This window comes from Nycticebus coucang, chromosome 18 (genome assembly GCF_027406575.1).
Source record: "Nycticebus coucang isolate mNycCou1 chromosome 18, mNycCou1.pri, whole genome shotgun sequence".
Taxonomy (NCBI): Eukaryota; Metazoa; Chordata; class Mammalia; order Primates; family Lorisidae; genus Nycticebus; species Nycticebus coucang.
Window position 1 is genome coordinate 59163018 of NC_069797.1, and position 8079 is coordinate 59171096.

The following is an 8079-nucleotide window of genomic DNA, read 5'->3' on the forward strand; positions in this document are numbered from 1 at the left end:
GATTTGGCCAGTGGACCAAAGTTTGCTGACCTTGTCCTATACGTTTATCAGTCATCCTTGGCTTCCCAAACTAACCTTACCTAGCATTGGCCTTGGCTTCTCATGTTGCCCCGCCTTTCCTCTCCTCTCCACCTACCCCAACCCCTCAGGCCTCAGTGCAGTCTCCAGGAGCACTGTTAACTCATTATTCAGAGCACCAAATCCTATTAGGCCAAAAGTTTTCTATCTAGGCCAGTAGATAGCAAGCTACAGCTCTGGAGTCAACCCTGGCTGCTGTCTGTGTATAGGCTATGACCTTGGAATGGTTTTGTTTTAACAACTTATTGAGACATAACTCAGAATTCATATAATTTACCCATTTAAAATGTGTAACTTAATTTTTTTGTTTGTTTGTTTTTTGAGACAGAGTCTTACTATGTTGCCTTCGGTAGAGTGTTATGGCGTCACAGCTCACAGCAACCTCCAACTCTTGGGCTTATATGATTCTTTTGCCTCAGCTTCCCAGGTAGCTGGGACTATTGGCACCCACCGCAATGCCCAGCTATTTGTTGTTGTTGTTGTTATTGCAGTTGTCATTGTGTTTTAGCAGGCCCAGGCCAGGTTCAAACCCCCCAGCCTGTGTATGTGGCCAGTGCCCTAACCAGTGAGCTACGGGCACCGAGCCTAAGTTAGTGGTTTTTGGTACAGTCATAGATACATGCAAGTATCACAACGTCCAATTTCAGAACATTTTCATCACTCCAAAAAGAAACTCTGTACCCGTTAGCAGTCACTTGTTCCCTCAAACACTTCCCAGTTCTAGGTAACCACTAATCTACTTCTGTCTCCATTAAGAATAATTTTTACATTTTTAAGTGGTTAAAAGGATCAAAAGAGAGAGCAGTTCTGGGTCGGCATCTGTGGCTCAAAGGAGTGGGGTGCCGGCCCCATATATCAGAGATGGCGGGTTCAAACCCAGCCCCAGCCAAAAAAAAAAAAAAAAAGGGCAGTTCTCCCACAATGGCTCTGGGTCCACAGCCAAACATTATTAGCTCCATCCTGCTCAGCAGCGCAGTTCGGGGCCCTAGACAACACTTAAAGTCCTCCACACTCTCACCCAAGTTCTCCCAAGGTAGTTTAATCGAGTGCCAAGTCTAAAAAAACCAAAACAGCTCACAGGGCTGGGCTTCAACATCCAGTGGGACAGATCAGCAGTATGTCTCCAATGACATTGGCATCTACATCAGCCGCATCAAAGAGAATGGGGCTGTGGCCCTGGATGGGTGGCTCCAGGAGGGTGTTAAGATCCTCTCGGTAGGGTGGCGGGTTCAAACCCGGCCCCGGCTGAACTGCAACCAAAAAATAGGCGGGCTTTGTGGCGGGCGCCTGTAGTCCCAGCTACTTGGGAGGCTGAGGCAAGAGAATCACTTAAGCCCAGGAGTTGGAGGTTGCTGTGAGCTGTGTGATGCCATGGCACTCTACTGAGGGCCATAAAGTGAGACTCTGTCTCTACAAAAAAAAAAAAAGATCTTCTTGGTAAATGGCCAAGACCTAAGGAACTTACTAAACCAGGATGCTGTAGACCTCTTCTGCAATGCAGGCTATGCTGTGTCCCTGAGAGTGCAACACAGGTTACAGGTGCAGGATGGACCTACAGATCCTCGAGGTGAAGGGGACCCAAGTGGTATTCCCATATTTATGGGGCTGGTGCCAGTGTTTGCCCTCACCATGGTAGCAGCCTGGGCCTTCATGAGATACCGGCAAAAACTTTGAAGAACTTGCTTTCTTTCAGTGCTTCCAATGAAGATACATCTCTCCTACCCTCTGCCCCTGCCATTCTCCCATATCTTTTCCTCTCTGCATAGCCAACAAATCATTTAAAGTGATTAATACCCACCCTGAACCTTGCTGTTCAAAATCTCCAAAATCTTCATAGTCTCATGGAAAAGTAACGGTATCGTTTGAAGGAAAGCTGAAGTCAAAACTTGATTAGAACAAAGAAGAGTTATATTTTTCACAGTACTTTCAATAGAAATTCAGCTACTACCGAAAGAGGGAAAGGTCCAGTCACTGTGGACGATCCTTTTTTCTTAGCTGGCATGCCTTAAAGGCCAGCTGCATGATTGGAGGAAGAGAGGATTTTTCTTGTGAATGATCTTCCTTGGAAAGTTTTTGTGGCCTTTATTTAATTTTTAACAATAAACTCGGTGCCTATATCAGATAAAGGAGAGCATTTTTTACAAAATGAAGACACATTTACATATGCATGTACAGTAGTGTGCAGTGTCGCCTGCGAAGAAGTAAAGAGGTAGGAAAGCTACTCTGCAAAGATACTTGTGGAGCATATGTAGTAGGAACAGGAGTGAGCCTTCAAGAGGATGTTCAGTCTGCATCATTTAAAAAAATAACTGGAATGACTCGTTAAAAATCTTAGAAAAGCAACATTTCTTCTCATAATTGCAATGGTGAAGTAAGTTGCCACAATCCAGCTCTGCTTATGTCAATCCAGTCAGAAAACTTTGGGGGTAAAGGTAAATCTTAACCAGTATCTGGGCTGCCCTAGTGATTTCCTTGGTACCTCTTCAGTTCTATTAAAGAAAAGGCTGGAACAGTTGTGGTTGGGGCTGTGGTGATGGGGCCAAACTAACCCAGTGAGAAAACCCTAAAGAACACAAGATAATTTCTCCAACGCAGCGGGTGGACCCTCTCAGGCCCTCAGTCTTTCTGGACTCTAGTGACAGGAAAACCTGAGAGGAGGAACTGCCTCCCTGGCGGGATAGGTATGGAGTCAGCCCTGCTTCTGATTTAGTTAAAATGAGAGGGCCTGGATAGGTAGTTTTTTTGAAGGTGCTAAACATTGCTTAATTAATAAGCTGTTTTGCAGAGAAGGGGAGGAAAAATGTTTTGTTTGCTTTAGGGGATAGGGGAATTTGGTGAGTGCTTCATGGAGCCTGTAAGGAGGATATGGATGAAGGGAGACTAGGAAGTACCAGGGATATTGGTGAGGCAGGAACCATCCTGTTCATGTTTAGTTAAGGTTCGGATAGCTGAACCAAGAAAATTTCTAGTTAAAAAAAAATCATTTACATTCTCCAAATATGCTGCCCATACTTTAGGCCTTCTATAATTTTGACAGCAAGGCTATAAGGACTTGCCCTCAGGCAATGGATTCTATTCATTTTTAGTGTAGACTATCTAGTAACTAAACAGATGTTGATGGGACATCAGGTTTGTCCAGACACTTACAAATAAGTCAAATGCATATCGCCTAAAGTGCTTTCTGGTTCCAGTCAGAGAGAATGCTTAAAATGAATTAGCCACACAAGCAGGACATTGTTAAGTTGGTATCAAGTTTATATTGCTGACAGCAAGAGAAAATTAAAGAAATGGTACCGGGCAGAACTTGATGCAGCAAAAAAGAAGATACACAGCCAACCATTGCAGTCTTTTTGCTCTTGTTTTTTAGAAATTCAGAAAAAGCTGTCACATAATGGCATCAGACTAGATTGGAAAGAGAAAGCTTTTAAAAATGAAAGGTCCAGTAAGACCTTGCCTCTGGGTCATCTGTTAGTATCAATCCTGGCATAACTATGCCGTTTTTTTTTTTGTTTGTTTGTTTGTTGAGACAGAGCCTCAAGCTGTCACTCTGGGTAGAGTGCTGTGGCATCACAGCTCACAGCAACCTCCAACTCCTGGGCTCAAGTGATTCTCCTGCCTCCGCCTCCCAGATAGCTGGGACTACAGGCGCTGCCACAGCGCCCCGCTATTTTTTTTTTTTTTTGGTTGCAGTCGTCATTATTGTTTGGCGGGCCGGGCTGGATTCGAACCCACCAGCTCTGGTGTATGTGACTGGCGCCCTAGCCTCTTGAGCCACAGGCACTGAGCCCATAACTATGCCTTTTAACCTGAACTGTTCAGTACCTTTGAGACTCACTTACACAACTGGACTCATTGTAGGTTCCACAGAGAAACACTGACAGCATTCCAGGTGGCACTTCAGCCACACTGTGGGGGCACTGCCTCTGGTGCCTTCTGTGCAGCGGCTTCCACCGTGTGTCTGTGCACCGCCCAGCATTCTCAGCATTTGGACATTAACTCCTGACAGGACCTCGAGACACGCAAAATGAAACACATGGCAAGTGAGAAAGAAAAGGTCTTTAGTTTTGTTTCTTACTATATGTAAATTAAAAAAAAAAAAACACCTATCCTATCCCATCGTTGGTAGAAATTTTGCTTTGGTTAATAATAAGAATTCTGATGCACTTTTTTGTCTCAGAAATTAAATAGGCTTTAAAGATCAATATATTAAAGTTTTAGGCAGGTACACTAATTCTGATTTTTATGGAAAACTAAAGTGATCATAGATGAGGTATCAGAATCCATTATTGATTGTAAAAATAATTCCTGTTCTTTTTAGATGAATCTAATATACCTTCCATTTTATAGATTGTAATAATGTTCCTACTGCCTAAATTATTATGTTTAAAGTTTTGAAAATTGAACAAAGGTATTTTTAAGACCCTATACTTTCAGACATTTCTCTATATTTTTAGTTCTGTATTGTACATAATTCTAATAAGATATTGTTTGCTTAAAAAAAAGGATCAAAAGAAGAATATTTTTTGACATGAAAATTAATGAAATTTAAACTTCAGTGTTCATAAATAAAGTTTTATTGGAACACAGCCACAACCATCATTTATATGTCATCTATGGCTTTTGTGCTTCAGGGCAGAATTGAGTTTCCAGAGACTCTAAGGCCCACAAGCCTAAACTATTTATTATCTGGTTCTTTACAGGAAAGTTTTCTGACCTCTAACCAGTCTAAGCCCTGAGTGGGGTTGAGGGAAAGAAGGGTGGAAGCTTATCTTTCCTTTACCTGTGGAGGAATCAAGCTGCTTTCCTGGGCCAGTAGTTCTTAGTTATCATTTGTGGAGAGTCTGGTATAAATGGATCTGCAATGGGGACCAGGAATCTATGTATTTTTTTTTTTTTTGAGACAAGTTCTTGCTCTGTGACCCAGGCTGGAGTGCAGTGGCATGATCATACATAGCACCCTGCAGCCTCAAACTCCTAGATTCAAGTGATTTTCCTGCATCAGCCTCCTAAGTAGCTGGGACTACAGGTGCACATGAATGTGCCTGGATACTTTTTTTTTTTTTTTTAGAGATAGGGTCTTGCTAAGTTGCCCAGACTGGTCTTGAACTCCTGGCCTCAAGCAGTCCTCCAAAGGACTGTGGCCTTCAAAGCTCTAGGATTACAGGTATGAGCCATTATACATGGCCAGGAATCTGCCTTTTAACCAGTACCTGATGATTTGAAGACAGGCGATTCCCAGAGTACATTGAGAAATGCTATCTTCTGCCAACATGCTCAGCCTGCAGCTCCCATCATGGGGGCAAGGACATTTTCTTCCTGTTCTAGAATCAGTGACCTCATGGTGTGACAAATGCATGGGGACACATGTGCAGTAGAGTGGGAGCTAAGAGGAGGGCTAGTAAGTGGGTCCAGGGAGTCCTGTGTTCCTATGGGAGCACCACTGTGTAGCAGGAGGTTCTGAAGTAACCCCTCTGGTTTCTAGAATGAATTACTCAGAAGTAAGGGCCAGAGACGCACAGACCTCACACTTCCTTGTGCAGCCTACATGTAGGCAGGTAAGGGCCATAGAAGAAGATCAGAAGATGAGCAACCTGGCAGGGGCTGACCTGAAAGTGCTTTATCAATCTTAAGGGCCAAGGATGTGAGGATGAGCGATAACACCTACTCAGGTCTCTGGCAGCACGGCAGGGGACTAGTTTTTCTGACCTAGCCAGACTGATTCTTCAGGGGCTATTTTCTTCCTCCTTTGTATTATGAAAAATGTCAAATGTACAAAAAAGTTTGTAAGTACATGTTTAACTTCATAAAAAATTGTCAAATTATTTCAGCCCTATCAAAGAATTACAAATACTATGACATGTAACTCCTAAGACATACATTTCCGTAAGTAAGAATTTCTCCCCCCAGGCTTGGCACCCATAGCACAGTAGTTACGGTGCTAGCCATATGCACTGAGGCTGGCAGGTTTGAACCCAGCCCAGATCAGCTAAACAACAATGACAACTGCAACAAAATGTAGCCAGGCATTATGGCAGGTGCCTCTTGTCCCAGCTACTTGGGAGGCTGAGGCAAGAAAATAGCTTAAGCCCGAGAGTTTGAGGTTGCTGTGAGCTGTGACGCCACAGCAGTCTATGGAGGGCGACATAGTGAGACTATCTCAAAATAATAATAATATCTCCCCCTGAATCATAATGGCATTATTATAAACAAGGGTTTCTAATACTTAGGTTTTTAAAAAGAGAACAAACCCAGAATTCTTTTTTTTTTTTTTTTTTTTTTTGTGATTTTTGGCCGGGGCTGGGTTTGAACCCACCACCTCCAGCATATGGGGCCGGTGCCTCACCCCTTTGAGCCACAGGCGCTGCCCCAAACCCAGAATTCTAATTTAGCGGAGTTCTAGGGTATAAGATCATCAGTTGTGTTTTTGTACTCCAGCAATGAACATTAATAAATTTAACCCAGGAGGTGAAAAACTTGTATACGCTAAACTACAAAACATTGCTGAAAGAAATTAAAAGCCTAATTGAACAGAAAGACATCTGATGTTCATGGATTGGGAGACTTAATATTATTAAGATGACAACATTCTTTTTCTTTTTCGGTCAAACAGTATTTATTAAATGTAAAGTAACCCAAGCCCCATGGGCAAGGAAATTTCCAAGGAGAATGGAGAATATTACAGATTAAATACCCACTTGTGCCTTCATACTCACTCTCACACAACACACACACCACGTATATATCCAGGCTCCAACAGTGATAAATACCTACTTCTCCCCAGCCTGAGCCACAGCTGGTCAGAGTGGTTCAGAGATGGGGCTCCATAATAAGTTCTAATAGCAGCAGCCTTGTCCCTGCCTGCCCCCTGCCCCTGCCCCAGAGGTGAAAGGGATCTGAGTGAGGTGCTTAGGAAGAAGGTGGCAACTCTTCCCCACTCTGCCACAGACGCTTCTTGGCTCAGATCTCATTCATGGCCTCTTTAATGGAGCGTGTGTCCCTCTTGTTGGCCACAGGCACACAGCTGTAGGTTTTGTTGGCTGCTCCCTTGCCAATGAGGTGACTGTAGTTGTCCTTGTAGTTGCTCATAACTCACCACCACAGGTCCCTTGTGGGCCACCTTCTCCTCCTGCTGCTGCGCCAACTCCTTCAGTTTCTGTTTCTCCTCAGCTTTCTGTGGGTCTCATTCCTCTCCTTGACAGTAAGAGTCTAGCTCTTCATCTGAGGGTGCAAGCTCCTTTTTGAAGGTTATGACATAGCGACATTCATCATCTTCCCCAAAGGAGAAGGATGTCAGGTCAGCCACGTCCACCACATCGTGTAGTATGCTCCTATCTTGTTCATTGGCTGAAATTTTTTCTTGATCTGCCCATTGTCTGGGATGAAATCTGACACTTCCTTCTCCATCTTTTATGAAACTCCACTTTCTGTTGTTTCTCTTGCTCCTGTAGTTTCTTCAGGCGGGCAGCCTGTTCTTGGGCCTTGTGCCGAGTCTCCCTGTCACCGAGACTGGGTGGCTTCTCCCTGGAGCTCAGGATGGAGCCCAGTAGGTCTGCCATCTTGGGAGTCAAGATGACAACATTCTTAAAAATAATCAACAGATTCGTGGTGATTAATCTTAGGTGACAAGTTGACTGAATTAAGAGATACCTTGATAACTGATAAAGCAATTTATTTTTTGGTATGTCTGCAAAAGTGTTTCCCTAAGAGACTGGTGTTTGAATAAGTGGAGTAATTGAGATCCTCTTTTGATCACTGTGGGCAGGCACCATCCAATCAATCAGCTGAAGGCCAGGATAGAAGAAAGGAAAATTCACTTTCTCTCTTCTGGAGCTGAGACAACTTTCTTCTCCTGCTTGGACATCAGAACTCCAGGCTCCCTGGCCTTTGGACTCTAGGACTTACACCAGTAGCCCCCCAGATTTTCAGGACTTCGGCCTTGATCTGAGAGTTGCACTATTGGCTTCTTCTGAAGTCTTTTAATGTTGAGCCACGATACTGGCT

The 8079-nt window shown here is 43.7% G+C and overlaps 1 pseudogene; it reads right to left on the reverse strand.

Annotated features, from left to right (window-relative positions):
- Window positions 1-6984: 6984 nt before the first annotated feature.
- LOC128569818 (sperm-associated antigen 7-like) lies at window positions 6985-7634 on the reverse strand (annotated as a pseudogene).
- Between the last annotated feature and the right edge of the window lie 445 nt (window positions 7635-8079).